The following is a 17297-nucleotide window of genomic DNA, read 5'->3' as shown; positions in this document are numbered from 1 at the left end:
TATCTGAGGTTCATCACCCCAGTGGCATCAGAAGAGAGCTCTTTCTTAGCCTCTGTATTTTATGTTTGGCTGTGTATGCGCCTGCAAGCTGTAACAATATACATTATTATGTAGTCCAATTTGTTGCACATCGCAGCAAAAAAACAAAAACAAAAAAAAATGTTCTTGCTTGCTTTGTGTGTACTCCTGCACTCTTTGGTGTGTATGTGTGAGTCCTTCCTCTCAGTACAGCAGTGTACAGTATGCTGTACATCATTACTGTAATTACCCGCTTCACAATTCGGGGTCGGATTGTGTTGGAGAGCCCGGGGCCTCGGAATCCTGCAACTCTGCTTCTGTTGAAGCATGTGAACAGCCTTAAAGGAAGCTATTAATAGACAGATAATCACAAAGGACAGAGTAATCCCTCCACACAGACAAAGCGAGGGGGCATAGCTAAACGGCTTGGAGCTGGCTGAGAGACTACCAGGGTGAATGAGGGGAGAGAAGCAGAGAGAGCTAGAGACACACTGTGCATAAAAATGTGTGCAACTGTACTTAAAAGTATGTGAGAGAATAAGCGCGCGCGTGTGTGTGGCCTAGGATAACCCAGAAACCACCCTGATATTGCGCGCACACATATAATCTCAGTTAGGCCCAGAAATCAGCACAAAGAGCAGCCTGTGGTGCAGCCGTATATGAAACCTCTGAAAGGGGTCCCAGAGAAGGTTATTCTCTGTGTGTATGTACATCAGAGTGGATATCAACAAGTAATCTTCTGTAAAAACAGCCTAAATGATGGAGGGGGAAAAAGAAAAGAAGAAGAAGAAGCAGCAGCAACAAACCAACCGTATTCCATCAGCATTTTCTAGTAAGATAAAACTTCAAATCTTCACAAAGAGTTGAAGGTGAGGTCTACTAAATACTTGTTCGGTCAAACTAACAGTCCAAAATCAGAGTTTATGTTTAGCACTGATGATCAAATTAAATAACTGTACAATGTGGAGCTCCCTGAATGCAAAATAACTATGATGTTTATGGTTCCACATTTTTCATGCCATGCTCCCCTCTCCTGTCTGCCTCCTCACAGCCTATTATCTGTAATTTAACCACAGCAGCAGCTAACAAATATTGTCATTATCCATTGTAGTCACTGGGTCTTCAAAATGCCAGAAAAGGCTTTTAAAAAGTCCTGTGCGAGTCGGCAGTGCATAAGGTGGCATATTCAAAAATATTCAGCTTAGTAAAATAGAAAAAAATTTAAATGTTCATATTTAACAACTGAAACTGGGGGACTTTTGGCTTCCTGGCCTCATTAAAAAGAAACATATCCATCCCTCAAAATTTTCTCTTGTAATTTCCTTTCAGTAATAATCAAATTATTTATTTCTCAGCTACTGTCTGCTTTTTTTTTTCCTGTAAAACATTACGGTGTTAATTTGAATATGGGAATAAAAATGCATTCAGAATATTGTAAAATAATGTCATTCTGAGAGCAGAGTAGTGGGACAAATGCAGGAGAGGGTCCATTCATAGCCATTAAAAGGTTACACTCCACTGCAGACTGCCACGTTGTAGCTAATGCTTCCTATTAAAAATGATCAAAATCATCATGAAGGATAACACCACACATTATCTAGTTAAACATTCAAACATATACCAGCTTCAGTAAGACCCTTCCAAGTTAACCTGTCTCTTTAAAATCACATCTCTGTGTCGATGCAGAGGGCGGAAAGTGATTTTAACGCAAAGCCGCAAAGCAAAAGGACGAAAGGATAGAAAAACAATTACTTGCCCACACACAATCTAATTGTATGATTAACCACAATAGCCCCATTCAAACAGCCAAACCCACTCACCTTCATGGGCTGCATAACCCTACTACCAATGTTTGCAACTGTAAGCATAACTGATGAAGTTGATCTCATTTCAGAGTGTATATAGTTTCATATATACAACTACCCATATCACAAAGGGCTTTTTACTTCTACCATGCCTCTTTATCCCCAAATCCATTTAGCTGGTACAAATGTGCTCTGTTTTTTCTTTAATCCGCCAGCCACTCTGGACAGTCGATGAAACTCATGAGCGTTTAGCGGTTGCTGATCCACACTGTCAGTCTCTTTGAGCAACAGCAAGCCATGATTTGTAGGATCGGAATGACAATATGACTGCAGCAGAGGCTAGTAAAACGTAGGCTGCAAAAGAAAATAGTTGGAAGGAATACGCCTGCATGTATTCTGTTTTTTCTTATATATCTAGACTTGCTATGTCTGGTAGCTTCAATACCTTTATGATGCTTAGGTCAAGAACAGCTTGGTTTACATTTGTGGTTAAGACTTGCAAATCGAGAAAACTTTGGGGGCACTTTTAGAAATTAATACTGGCTATCAAATATAAGTCAAAACAGTTGGTGCCCATGGATTAGCTAAACTTATTTCAAGCTTTGTAGGTGGGAAGTACACTGACCAGCATACAGGGACCAGGAAAAAAGAAGAAGAAGAAGGAAACCCTAATGCACAAACACTCACAGCTTCTCTGCAAGTCTAACACAGACGAAGAACGTGATCTATTAGATGCATGCAATACAATGTTAAATACAACATTACATGACCGTCCCTGTTACACCATCTAAAAAGGCGCTGTAAGAAGTAATCGCCCATAATGAAATCCTGACAAACATAAATCAATAGAGATTGATATGCTAAGATTTTATTTCTCTAATTCAACCATTTATTCCATCTGAGTGAAAAATCCTCATACTAAGTGCTGCCAAAGCTTCTAACCAACTTCATTATCACTTCATTATTCAGCCTCAGTCTAAATGACAAAATAATAAACTCTCTCAGATTATCAGCAAAGGCAAAAACAAGCACTGCACCTGAAGTCATTTGTGTTGTCAGCTTCTAGATTACTTAAGTAGCCTGAGAGGTGTTTATTAGTTAAATAAACTGTAAGATTTATAGCAGGGTGAACATATTTGCTGCACTCCTTTCTGTTCCCATTTGACTCACAACTTCACGCAGACATCATTAGACAAACAGACCTTCAGCCACAATAAGAATATTAGACAGAGGTTTTGAACACTCCACAATACAGATGTGAACTTCATAATCCAATGTTTCAGGGGTATCAGTCTGGAGTAACACTGTCATATTCAATTGTCCAAATGAATCTTTCTGACTCAAAGAGCAATTTCTTTAGAAACCTCACAGACTTTAACTCTGTGTCCTTGAAAGACCATCAAGCATGATGGTAGACACTAGGTCACAGAACTAGAAAAGCTTCACAACTTCTTGCAAAGCAAACTGCTCTCATATCAACGAAACTATTCTGAGATACTTTATGAGCGCGGCTCTGGCCTGCGGAAACACTGATGCACCACTCTGGCTTCAGCCTCACCCTGATTTTCTCCTCCTCCTCCCTGCCCTCTTAGTTCTGTTCCGTTTCTCAGCTTTGGAAGAGACTCTCATCTGGGCTCCCTGGCAGAGGAAGAGAGAAGTCGGTGCTGCTTAATTAATGGTGGAAAAAAACTTAACTCACAGCACGAGAGAGCAGTTGGATGTCTCGCTGCAGGAAATCCTATAAGTCAGGCTAATTACATAACAGCATGAACCTATTGAATGAAGGGTCAGAATCCAGCAGCTTACATTTGTAATTGTCTATTTTAAAAAAAAGCTTGTAAAATCTGTTGTTTAGTAAGCTTATCATTCAGCCATTTAGCAGAAATTCTGAAACGCATGCTCTAATGAGTTGGCAAAAATAGTGACTCTGCAGTGGAAGCAAGCAGGGCACAAAAAGTGTTTTTTTTTTTCTCCATCTACCAAAGCATGGCATGCCTTTCACATTACAACAGCATCTCATCATTAAATTTAGGGTGGTGGGTGAATGAAACAGGGGAATTTTAGCATTTAGCAAAGGTGATTTCAAAAGCAAACAGTCATTTCCTCATTAATAACATGAACGAACCGAGATATTAAGACTAACAAGGGAAAATATAATGTTTGTGCCCACAGCTAATCATGTGAGTGATGACGTCTGTCCTTGGAACAAGTGAAGTTGAGCTGAAGCAGTCAACTGTTTCCGTGTGGCCTGCGGGTGAACTCCGCATGTTGACGGGGTATAAATACAAAGTGGGGCACGGCTACTGGGATAAATATACACAGAAAACTAAGGCTTTAAGACAGCGGCAGGTTTGGAAACAAAGAACAAGACTGAATCAAAGCCTTTGGTGAAGAAATCCTTTGGAACAAGAATAAAAATAAATACAAACAAAAACACAATAAAAATGTGTGGGGGAAATTATCTCACCCCCTCACTCTGATATGAATGAAAATGTAATATCGATTTTAGCACAATTTAGCGCGCCAATAAAATTTGAGGAGACTATTGAAATGCTAAGTGTCTCAATACTATCCTTCACCATCTTTTAGATTATACTATCGTCCGTGCAGTACAGGAGAGACTTTAGTGGAAGTACAAATCTAGGAGGGGAATCATAGAAAAGTATCAGGTGACCAGGCGGCACACTCTTTAAGAAGAGTACACACACACAGACACACACAGTGTAAATGGGAAAGTCCCTCATCTCTAAAAGCAGTCAATGTGTGTGACCGGGTGAACAGGCTTGAGTTACAGCAGGAGAGAGAGAGAGAGTAAGAGTGAGAGCAAGCACAAGCGGCTGCAGCACATGGGCATAGTACGAAGGTTAATTTGCAGAATTAGTCCTGTGAAAGAGAGAGAGCGCTCTATGTACACACACACTTTGTCTTCTGCCAACGCAAACAACAGTCATAAAGGTATAAACAGTCAGGACTGCAGATAAGGAGTAAAGGCAGACATACCCTCTGATGGAGGGATGCTTTGGGTGTGGCCTTTGCACTTCTTGCTTCTGATTGTGGCTTTCAATTAATGTTATTTACGCTGATAAAAAGGTGTTGATTCTTTATGGAGAGAGATTCGCCTCAAAAGGGTTGCAAGTGTGTGCAATGGGATTCACAAGCATTAGCTAAGATTTACAACTGTGTACAATGGTCTGTGTGTAACTTTGGAGGAGTCACACATGCATGCATCAATCCACACACAAATACAAAGCAATCTGACCACGTGTGACTCCACAAAAGTTACACACAAATCATTGCACAGAGCTGTAAGTCGTAGTTTGAGCTTGGGAATCATATCGTTCACATTTGCAACCGTTTTCAGGCAAATTTCTCTCCATAATTTTTCAGCCCCATCCCCTTTTAGCAATTGAGAACAAATAGCCAGTGAGAGAGGAGAAAACAGGGATTAACTATGCCTCATCAGCAGCTCTACAAAAAAATGACAATTTTCACTTTGTCATCTCCAAAAAGAGGGCAACTAAGTGGATAAAGTGCTCAAATACTAAGCTTTTAACATTGTCAAGCCTGTATTGTTTTGCAAAATACTCTCTTTGCAAACAAAAATAGAAGAAACTGCTAGTTTAAGGGGACCTTTTATGTTCATTTTCAGATCTATAATTTTACTCTTGCACTCTGCTAAAGTAGCTTTGATGATTCATGCTGAGCCATGCTGACTTGATAGCATCATGAAGATGCTGCAAATTTGTCAGCTACAAATCCATGACGCAGTTTTCTACAGTTCTAGGGGATGAGGGCACTGTAGTCATAAATGGATGGACATGGTCAGCAACAATACTCAGATAGGCTGTGTCTAAATGATGCTCAAACGGTACTAAGAAGCTCAAACTGTGCCAAGAAAAAATCCACCCACACCATTACAACACCACCAGCAGTCTGCGCTGGGATGGATGGATCCACGCTTTCATGTTGTTTATACCAAATTCTAACCTTACCACCTGACTGCTACCCACTAATAGTAGTGCCAGTTACCCCAAGGCAATGTCAAATCTGGCTTCAAACTTCAGCAAACAAAATATTTATACAACTGTTTAAATTCAAAAAGGAACTGTGTGTTTTCAGTCTCCCCTTTCCCAGCATTCACTGCTGTCAATACAGGGCCCATGAGCCAAAGAGGTTAAACATTACATAAAGGATTAAAGTGAGATGAGATGATAAATGCTCACTGTCATAACATCTGTTCGGTTTTGGTCTTCAAACCAGGACAGACGTGACCCAGCAACATCAGCTGTCAATCCCAACCTCAACAGGAAGCTGATTCACCACCAACTAACAGATGATCACGATGCTGGGCTGAAATGAACGCAACTCAAGTTAAAGGGCCACTGTAACCATGGCAACCAAATCAAACAAAGGCTGAAATGGTTCAAAGTGCTGCTGCTTAAAGCAATTACACTTTCAATGCAGAACTGAAATGTTCCTTAGTTTCACCTGTATAGAATGGCAAATGGGCAGTCTCCTTTTCTTTTTGGACATACCTCCCTGACATTTCACTATACGGACAGCTTCCTGTCAAATGGTACATGTGGTTTAAGGATCAGATAATTCCAGTACTTCTTATCACATTCTGAAGGAAGATGAGGCACCAAAGACATGGAGGGAGGCGATCATTTCAATTATACCACACACAAAAAAATTTAAATATATAGAGACCAATTTAGGTACAGGAAGACCTTGGATAATTGATCAGGTGAATTAGGAAAATATTACAGTAATTAGTAAAGATGGCAAAAGGCCTCTCTCCCTGAGACAGCTGGGATAGCATCCAGGCCCCATTTAGTTTATTAAATGCATCAAAACTTTGTAAAACTTGCCAAATACCAGGATTAAAATTAGCAGGCACCTCAATCAGAATAGAAACCCAGAGAGGGGTTGCCAGCACGGATGCCCACTTAGCCCTACTCCATTTGCTTTGTACACTGAACCCCTAGAACAGTTAATAAGGGATGATGCGAAGCTAAAAGGAACAATGGTCAGAGACCTTGAACAGAAGATTTGTTTATCTTTTTGTTGTTTGTAACCACAACAAAGGTTACCATTCCCAAACTCATGTTTCTGCTGAGAAGATTTAGAACTTACTGAAGCTATAAAGCACATGAATTTCACAACTACACATGCCATTAATGGGAAAGAAAACTCTATATAGACAGCACACTGGGAGCTAAAACCAAAGGTCACAGAATGGTCACAGTGAGAACTGATGGAAGGTTTAAATATTGAAATTAGATTGTATCGATTCCTAGCGTTCAGTTTCGTCAGATGGAGAACTGCACTTCTTCCAGGAAATTCATATAAAGTTACGGCTCAGGTACTTTAGAAATACAACGTACTTTAATAGTAAGGATGGGAATCAAAGACTTGTTCTTGTAGAGAACTGGTTCTCAGTAGACCAATTCCTTGGAATCGTTAGTCTGCCTGTATATCAATCCCGCTTATCGGTTCGTGCACTCTCGCTGCAATCAGATGATTTCAGTTTGTGTGTCAGTGGAGGAAAACAGTGGATATGGACATTACTTTTATTTTTATTGCATAAAAGGGTGGGAGCTTTATGGTAAAATAAAGCCTGCTCCAGAACAAAGATGCATCGTACTGTTAACACAACTTCAGCTTTTTACAAGCACGTGCACAGACAGCATGCTAAGGCTAAGCTAGCCAAGAAGGCAGAAGGATGTTAAAGCTGAGTTAATGCTGACCCCAGCCCAGCACTGTGATAAAGTGAGCTGCTGCTGAACTTCAACAGGTAACAAACTGTTGACTAATCAGGCTGCAGCCTCTATTTCTACCTGTTCATGTGTCTGCAGTAGAATCACGGGGACGATCATTTTGAAGTCTCTTTGTGTTGGTTTTCATCTTTGCTTTGTGTTCATAAACACTAAAAGAAAGATCATATTTGTGTCCTCATTAGGATAGGAATTTGTGTTGGTGTGTGGGGCTGTAGCCTGCAGGTTTATATTGTTAAATAGCAATTATGGTAATGTGTGTTTCAGATCATTTTACCAAGTAACATGAAAGTAACGTAACAAACAGTAGTATAACAAAGTCTTTAACCTGGGTGTAATTAAGTATCGTACTGCATTACTTTTAAGAAATGTGTTCTGTGTAATAATTACTTTTTTGAGTAATGACCCCAGTAATGATCACAACCAAGAGGGGAAATACCTTCAGCATGCACAATGACAATCAATAAGGAAATCAAAAATGAATGGAATCGATAAGTGATATCAATAATGGAACTGGAATTGCGAAATTCTTATCAATTCCCATCCTTATTAAACAGTAAAACCAATAATGAGCAGGAACAAACTTCTTACTAACATTATGAATGGGGGAAAATGAACTAATAAATTGAAATCTAAATGGAAGAATGAGTGTAGGGTTTGTATTTCAGACGATGACTGGCAGAATGTGCGTACAAACGATCTAAACAAGCAACGTGGAAAGTAGGACTCAAAACAATCTGCAGATGTATGGGATTTTTCTAATCAACAAAATAAATGTACATTGCATCAGAATAAAGGGATATAACCACTCAGTGACCATTGCATAATCATACTCAGTAGGTGAGAATAGTAGTCTAAATTTAAATGAGTTGATTGTGATATTCATAACCAAAGGGCAGTCCAATTTTCTCCTATAGAGTATTTCTGGAGGGCTTGCTGACTTTAGCTTATTCCCCTTTTTACCCACAATCTAGAGCGTGCAAATAGTTCATACAGCTTTGTTCATATTAGCTGGGTCACCTTTACTAGTTATTCTTAATCTTCTACTTACAGAGGGCATTTCTAACAGCTCACTGAGCTCAGCAGCAAAGATTGCTCTCTTATGGTCCAATGTCCAAATACAGCATGCATGAATGAAAGGTGGGGGCAATGATGTTGAGATCACCAATCAAATGATCAAAATCATTTCTTTTCAACAAAACAAAACCAAAAACAGAACTACAATCAGACATTATGTGATCTAATACATTCTGATGTTTCCTTGTTTGCAAAGGATTTACATGATTTGGATTTACATATCTTCCCGAAATAAAGTTGTACATACAGTACAGGTAGCAGGGTAGGACTGGTGTAATGGAAAAACCTGAACATAAATATATATTCATGACCCAGATACAAACTCCCTGTGCCCCTATCTCTGTGTTCTCAGGTCTCATATAAGAGTTCCTGCAAGGCGCCAGGACGCTGTCAATCATTAACACATGCACTTGTCCTGGGTAAACTTTGCTCCCGACTGCTGCAGCCAACAACACAACAGATGGCAGGGCCATGGAGGCCCTAGTCACTTTCACTCAATCACTCTGATAGCACTGTGTCACAGGTACAAAATGCCTGAAATATATTTCATTGTAAAACAAATGCAACTTCTGCTACAGATATAAGAAAAGGATAAATGGAACAGCAGTGCAGCCTACCCCTCTGAGGTTAGGTTTGCAGACCCTGCAGAGTTCAACTTGTATACATGACATATAGCTATCACAGTGTGCATAAAGGTTTCTATCCCTGCTCATCCCTGCTAATAATGCTTGTGGATAATGAATTTCATTTTGAAATAGCAGCTAAATATGCATAACAATGTTTTAAACTACCTCTGAATGAATAGTACCTAAAGTGGTAGGTAGGTTATGGGCTGTTCAATGCAGTTAGCATCAAGCATCAAGCCAAGGTCAATTCATTAATATAAAATGAAAGTGTTACCTAAATAAATAATCCAAAAAAATAAATAAAATAAAATAAAATGTCTCGAGACATCAGTATTCAGTGTAGCAGCAGTATTTCACATAACTGAAAGGTCAACTATTTGGACCGGCTGACAGCTGATGTGTCATATCAAAGTTTCCTTGAGTAAGACTCTGTTTTGAGAGCATCAAGTCAAAGCCTGAAAACTAAAATCTGCTCTCTGAGGCAGCAGCAGAAGCAGCAGCAGCAGCAGGGACGATCACCTGGGATGGTTCAGACAAAGACGCTCTTCACGAGTCTAGGTTAGAGGGCCAGGATGCTTGTAGATCTCACATAGCGGGAATTCCAACAGCTGTTAACACCAACACAGCACAAGACAGGAGGTACCCATCCCTCACTTTAAGCTCTCTCGCTACCCGCTGCTGCAGTGTTTTCCAAAAACACAACCGCCACGTCAGGAATTCCATCAGCACTTTTTGATAGGCCAAGTTCAAAAGGCAGGTTATGAAATGTTAATACTACATGTGTGTAGTACCATTTCTACTACCAAGTAACAAGAGAAACCTCAACACAACATCAAAACAATGATTAGTGCCTTTTTTGACAGTTACAGGATCAAGAAAGTCAAGTAATTGGTTTATTAAGTTTGCTGGAGTTATACACAAAACTACCACAAGTCCATTAAGTTTTGATGCCATCCGATTTTAGGATGACCAATGTGAAAGAATCAGGGTTATATCGCTAGCCAAAAAAGAAAGAATGAAAGAAACAGAAGAGATAGAGGTGATAAAGACAAAAAATGTTTCAGACTTCAACTAAGATGTGCCAGGGGATCACTTCTTTATATCCTCCAGCTGTTATAGCCGAGCCAAGGGGAGTATAGCATGTAATGGAGGACTACCAGCTGTGCCCCTGGCAATGATCCAGCAGGTAGACTTATCATGGTATAGTCTACATGTATCATACTTGATGTGCTACCCACGTTTATTAGACCAGTGTTGGATAACATGGCCTTAAAATGCAACACTATTCAGTTATACAGTATGTTGATATCTGAAGTGTTCTGCTAGTTCAACACTTTACAAACTAAACTCTTATTTAGCCACTAAAAATGTTATTGAACAATCCACATCTGTAAATATTATACATGTGCACTGACCTAAGCTTAACAATAATGCAGATGGAAGTGCAGCAGCACAGCTAACACCTGCTATGCTACAAACTCAAACATTCCACAACCTGTAGAAGAATGTTTTCACTTTCAGGATAATATGTCCTCCTTCCACCAGCGAACTTTCCATTCTCCTTTCAGCCAGCAAAAACACTCATCTTCTGTTACCATTCCCATTCCATTTTAAGTCTACCTTTCCGTCTGTCTCACACACACATGACAGGCTAGGCCGGCTGGTATCGGCAACAGCCCTTGACAGCAGAGGCTAACTTTAACACTCAATGCTCATGGGCTAGCAACTATGCACTCCCACACAATACTCACACATAAAACTGTCACTCACTTAATCAGGTTTCCTCTCCCTATTAGGAACCAACAGCAGAAACCGGCAGTCATGGACGTCACTATGTGAGCTGGTCTGAGTCGAACATGTGGACAACAGAAGTTTTGGGGGACCCGTGCTCTTGTTGTGGCTCGTCTGTACCGAGTCGGGCTGAAAAAAAAATGTAAAGAGACACCTCGCAGCTCGGGTTTCTTCTGAGGAGAGGACGTGAGTGGTGGGGGACGAGGAAGCACGTTGGTGGGATTCATTGGCCGAATAGAGAACAGAGGCAGCCGCAAAGAGAGCTACTGGAGGGTTGTGCAGAATTCTACATCTCCTTTTAATTTTTTCTCTCTTTTTATTTATTTTTTTTCCTTTAAAGACTGCTGTCCAAGGATAGGTCAGAGACAGACCAGTCCTCCTACGCCAAGTGGACATGAGCTTAAGACATGAGGGGAACCTAATTTGGGTTGAAAATGTCAAGGACACGTTCAACCAGAGGAGAATATAGCCCACGTTAGCCTGCGGTTAATGTCAAAACCAGATATAGCCATTAAAAGGCTTCTATTGTTATAGTTTTTCCTATTTCTACTACAGCAGCTGTAATTAGAAGGAGCTGACTATAAGACATCAGCGTGGCATGAGAGGAAAGCACCTACACGAGAGCTGGGAAGAGGAAAAGGACACACCTCACGCCACTGCCATTCTCATCCATAATCTTGTTATCTCTAGAATTGACTACTGCAACTCATTATTATTTGGCCTCACACAAAAATCTATCAACAAGCTCCAACGTGTCCAGAACTCTGCTGCCCGTATTATTACTAGGACTTCTTCTACCCACCACATCTCCCCAATCCTGAAGCAACTTCACTGGCTCCCGGTCAAATTTCGCATCCATTTTAAAATAATTCTGTATACATTCAAGGCTATTCATTCTCTCTCTCCACCGTACCTCTCTGACTTATTACAGATGAAGCTCCCATCCCGCTGCCTCAGATCTTCATCTTCTCTTTCTCTCTCTGTTCCCTCTGCTCGTCTGATCACAATGGGAGGGAGGGCCTTTAGCTGCTCTGCCCCTCGACTTTGGAATTCCCTACCCCCGGACCTCAGAAATATTAGTTCATTCTCTCTTTTTAAGTCCACCCTCAAAACTCATCTGTTTAAAATTGCCTATTCTTAAATTTCTGTATGTTTTAACTTTTATCTTCTATTTTTACCATTGTGTATATTTCCAGTTTTTATCTGTTGTACAGTGTCCTTGGGTGCTTTGAAAGGCGCTATTTAAATAAAATGTATTATTATTATTATTATTATTAATGTGCAGGAGTGGGAAAGGAATCCTGAATCCTAAAGGAATTCTCTCCACACAGCAGTTAGAGGGCTTCAGATCTGCTGTAGTAATTCTACTTCATGGACTAAGCTCAACAGGCACAGGCAAGTGTTAAAACAGCAGGTGAAAGGTCCTTTTTGTGCTCAGACTAGAGCTGGGCGATATGAGATTTTTTCATATCACGATATGTTTTTTTCATTTCAGGCGATAACGATATCTATCACGATATAAGCCAAATAACTTGTAAGAATTTGTAAGATTTAAATGTGCCGTTGCTCACAAGTAAAATGTGAAATAATCAGCAGCTTGTTCTTATTTAAATATTTATTTCCCATAATAAGTTCGACAGGGTAGATGTACTTAAGGAACATGAGACTTTTTCAGATAAATAAAGGCAAATATTGCAAACTACACAAAAGGCAGCCGCTAAAGCGTTTAAGTTTCAAAATAGAACAAACGAAACAGACTAAATTGTCAATTCCACTTAGAAACAAAATATTAATTCTAAAAATAAATCTTAGTTTGTTTTACAGAAGAACAGACAAAACTGACTAACTTTTGTCAATATCAAATAAACTGAGAACTAAAAGGAAATTCTCAATCTCTCCTTGTTGTATAGCTTAGCTTTTCAAACAGTTTTAACAGTTACTTTAGTCTGACAAAAGCCGAATGACGAATTAGCGCTTCCAGTCAGAGACTGAGGCTACGTCCACACGTACACGGGTATTTTTGAAAACAGAGATTTTCCGTTTTCGTTTTAAAAAATAATCCCGTCCACACATAAAGGCAGAAATGAAGGAAAACGCTGCTATGAACATGCCAAAGCAGCAGGTGGCGCTAGATTCCTAACCGTGCAGAAATGTTGGCCAATCAGAAGTCTAGAAGCCTCGGTGGGAAATAGTAAACAAAGCTGGGGCATAGAAGCAGAACTGAGTCGTATGTGTGGAGGGACAGTAACTGTGTGTATATGTAAGCATTTAAACACTGCAGAGAGTAGAATTAACAGTAACAGTATTGTAGAAATTCATTTCACCGAAACAATAACGTGGCGCACAGTGTGACGCATGCACCAGTTTATTGTATTTCCAGACTTGTTTTCGGCACAATTTACAGTGCACGCTACTCTGTTTTTTGTCAGACTTGAAATAGCCGAAATAACTTCACACTACGGAACTTCTATGGCTCTTCCGTTTGACAATCTCTCCGGCATTGGAACCATCATCTGTTTTCTCTTCGGTCCCGCTCGGTTGATTTTTCTAGTCGGCGCACTCATTTCCTCCATTACCCGCTGGCTGCTTCCCAAACAAACACACGTGCGGCTTGGCACTTGTGCTGTACGTAACAAGTCACGCGACGTGACGCTGCGGCTGTGATTGGTTCGGCTCTGCGCTACTTAATTTGGATTGGCTGACCTTTTTTTTTTTTTTTTTTTTTTTTTTTTTTTAAAGAGGACAAGAGCGGCGAGGTCTATCGCGATAGCTTAATTTCTCTATCGAGTAAAAGTTATATCGCGATACATATCGTTATCGTTCTATCGCCCAGCTCTAGCTCAGACTGACTGAAAATAATCACTTAACCAGAATAAAACTGATGAGACAAAAGACATAAAAATCAGTCACTGGTTCGTTTAAATCTCAATCTTATCTGCCGATGGATTGAAGGCAGTCAGCATAGTAAATATCAATTCATGAATCAGGACATCCTTAGTCATTTTAGCTCTCAGGAAAAGGTGAATGTATTAAAGTTTCAGCGTCTCTAACTAGCTCCTTTCCCCAACAACATAACATTAGAGGACTCTTATGCCTTCCTGCAGGTGACCCACCAGGCTGATCACCACTCTCTGCCTCTGCTTATTCATCCTGCCTCCTTAAATGAATGTAGCCAACTGTAACAGGAATGTAAATTAGATTATATAATTCTGTGCATATTTACAATGTCACAGCAGTATCCTTTAACTGTGTAACTTGCACGCTGGATGCATCCAGCTAAAGGGATGATTTTGTTGCTATGCCAACTCTGACAGTAAGTGGGGATCGTGCTGGCAATTTTTTTCTGCCTTCCTCTTGTGAATGTTTATCACGTTGGAGAAAACTTTTACTACGCACAAGCACAAGTAGCAGCAAGCTGAAACTCTTAAAGTCCCCAGAGGTCTGCAGAGAGCACGAGCCGTGTACCGTTTCCAATTTTCATTTCAATCTTTTAGAGGAGGGAGCAGTTGGCTTTCTATTTAAACTCTATTGATTCAGAAGAACCCGGCTGGGTCGTCATTTTTTACATTTTTGCTTCGCATTCACAGTTATGCAGCCCAGCCTGGGAGATGTGTAGTACAAATGCAGTCTTGTTTGGGAAGATTTAGCTCCTTGCTAAAGGGCAGTCTGCCAAGTGGAAGCTGAGGAGCCAAAAGCAGCATCATTCTCAGTCTTTTTTGGGATGTTTTGCTAATTAAAAGAATGAAACCAACGACCTCCACTGTCTACAGAGTACAAGCTGTAACTGCACATGCACCCATTCCAAATCAGGACACTGAGCCTATGCAGGCTTCTTCAGTTACACTTTATTCAGCTTGCACGGTTTTGAGTGTATAGTTCACCCAGTCACATTTGGCAGTTACTGTTTGTTAACTAATAAGCTAAAATCATTTATGATATAGCATATATACCCAAAGATTGTTCTATTAATTATTAGACTTAATGTCAATAACAAGTTATTATTTTCAGACATCAAAAAGCCAACAATGTTAGCAAACAAGGTGAAGAATGGCATGTTTGTACACGTCAAACACAACATTACTGTTACTGAGTTTCTCCAGTATACATTTGTTTAATTTGGTAAATATAGCATACACCCTGAACACAGACGCTCAGTTATTTGTTCTACACAAAGATACGCCAAACTACATCGTCAATTAACTATACAGCTTGAAGGGAGGCGTTGATTTTTATTTTTAACATTTTGCTATGTGAAAATCTGAAGAAGCAGCTACATTCAGCTGCTTCCTTATTCACAAGGGGCCATCACAGCGGGTATCTCCGCATGTTTGAGCTGGCATTTTTACAGCGGATGCCATTCTTGAAGCAAAACCCAAAGGAATATGCGTCTCCTCTCGGGATCGAACAGGGGATCTTTTTAAAAATGTAAAAATATGACATTTTTATTTTTATTCATGTCGGATGTGGTGTACACGGTGCACAAGGTGCACACATTCTCGTGATCCTGTTAATCATTACAATACCGAGAAATGTGTATACCTGCAGAAGACGGGGTGGTGTCATTCACCGGGTTTATTGTGAAAATTCCTGGCAGTGTGCGTCATCCTTTCCCCTCCTCCCCAGGATTCCCTTGAGGAGACAGTGTCTTACTTGTCTTCCTCTAAATATCCAGGAATGAGCCTGCTGCCAACGACTGGATTTATGTAATCCACCGTGCCTCATCAAGACCCTGCTTGTCACTTCTGGCTCAAGTCTGACCTGTGCCTGCAACTGACCCACAAAAAGGAGCAGGAGAAGGAAATGGAGAGGGAATACGATATGATTTGTGCATCCTGATGATGTGCTTTTGCAGTCTGCTAAACCTCTAAAGTCAGAATACACTAGACCAGATTAACGCCCACCTCTGCTACACACATGTACACCTCAAGGCAGGAAGTAAATATAGAGAGCTTATAGAAATAAACAAGAAACGTAGGAAATGAATCATAAAATACGCACCCCACAAGACTACACGAAGGATGTGAAAAGAAGAGAAAATCATGAAAAATCAAGTAGCAGGAATTTCAAACTCAAACTTCAAACAAATAGGAGACATGTCTTCAAGGCAACTAAAACAATCAAAAACTACAACAAAACAGTAGAAATGTATACAAATGTATAATATATATGCCCCAGTTCTTTCTCTGAATGCTGGTCTAAAACACTCCCAAATGGTTTGAGTCATGGTGTGAACTCTGTAAGCCAGTTAATAAAATACAGCATAGTTGCCCAGCACACCTCTTCCTGGCAGTTATATACTGCAGAGAGATTAGAGGTAGAAGTGCCTGTCAGTAATTAAACACACACACACACACACACACACACACACACAAGGAGCGGGGCCAACAAATGTCAGTCCTTGTGTTCGCCACCTGGAGGCCACAAATGCATTATGATCATCTGACGCTGGCTCTGTTTGTCTTCAATGACTGATTTCATGTATTAACTCAATTTTACTGGTTGGTGCCTTAACACTGGGCTTTTGGTATTCGTCACAGAGGGCCTGCTGTTTATAGTGTAAAGTTCAAAACAGACAAGTGGAAGAGACAAACTTAATCCTTGTTCTTTCACTTGGTTTAAGTGGACATGTATGGGAGTGGAGGGAGGCTCAGAGGTTGGTGCAGTCGTCTTGTGATCAGATGGATCCAAATCCTGGGAAATAAATGAGACCGTCCGGGTTCTCTCCAAACTCAACGCAGCTGTATATTTGCATGTAGACACCAGCTCACGGTGAACCAAAGGGCACACGAGTGTCATCAGTGTGCTCTATACACCAATGCTGACAGTAAAGCTGGTCTGAAACCTCTTTGATGTGTTCTTTCAATCAGGTAATGCTGACAAATCACAAAGTGCTGAACCATTCCTTAAAGTCTATGTAAACTAACAATTTAAAGCTTTTTTTTTTTTAATTTCAGTGGATTCCATCTACATTAAGACTCATTCAGTATGTACAATGTGTAAAAACAGCCACAGTCAACAGTTAAGCAAAACTGTGTCAAGTCACTAAAACTGTCACAATAAGTCTTAATTATACTGTGTTGTGGACAGGGACTGCTAAAGGCACGATGGCCGAGCTGTTATTCCTGTTCTACTTACACTGCCTGGGGTGCAACGTAATGAAAAGTCTCTGCAGACAAGTTCATGCAATCATTTAAAAAAAAAAA

At 40.2% G+C, this 17297-nt stretch overlaps 1 protein-coding gene across 6 annotated transcripts in view; it reads right to left on the bottom strand.

The window, feature by feature from the left end:
- The window catches only part of ppp2r5eb (protein phosphatase 2, regulatory subunit B', epsilon isoform b), a 52675-nt gene that overhangs the window by 18805 nt on the left and 16573 nt on the right, over window positions 1-17297 (bottom strand). Inside the window, exons 1-2 of one of the 6 annotated variants that reach the window (XM_085258255.1) lie at window positions 6047-6129; window positions 3382-3461 (exon numbers count right to left, since the gene is read on the bottom strand). The exons of 3 other annotated variants lie outside the window; for them this stretch is intronic. The gene's annotated coding sequence lies outside the window, so the exon portion shown is untranslated. Of the gene's footprint in view, window positions 1-3381; window positions 3462-6046; window positions 6130-11073; window positions 12815-17297 lie in introns of those variants that run through there. 2 more of the 6 variants (XM_085258254.1, XM_085258256.1) reach the window with 2 other exon arrangements.

The sequence above is a fragment of the Mchenga conophoros genome, linkage group LG19 (genome assembly GCF_057382185.1).
Source record: "Mchenga conophoros isolate Kocher_MC1m ecotype Shallow Benthic linkage group LG19, M_conophoros_male_GT1.1, whole genome shotgun sequence".
Taxonomy (NCBI): Eukaryota; Metazoa; Chordata; class Actinopteri; order Cichliformes; family Cichlidae; genus Mchenga; species Mchenga conophoros.
Note: the sequence above shows the minus strand (reverse complement) of the source record. Positions and strands in the feature narration are given on the sequence as shown.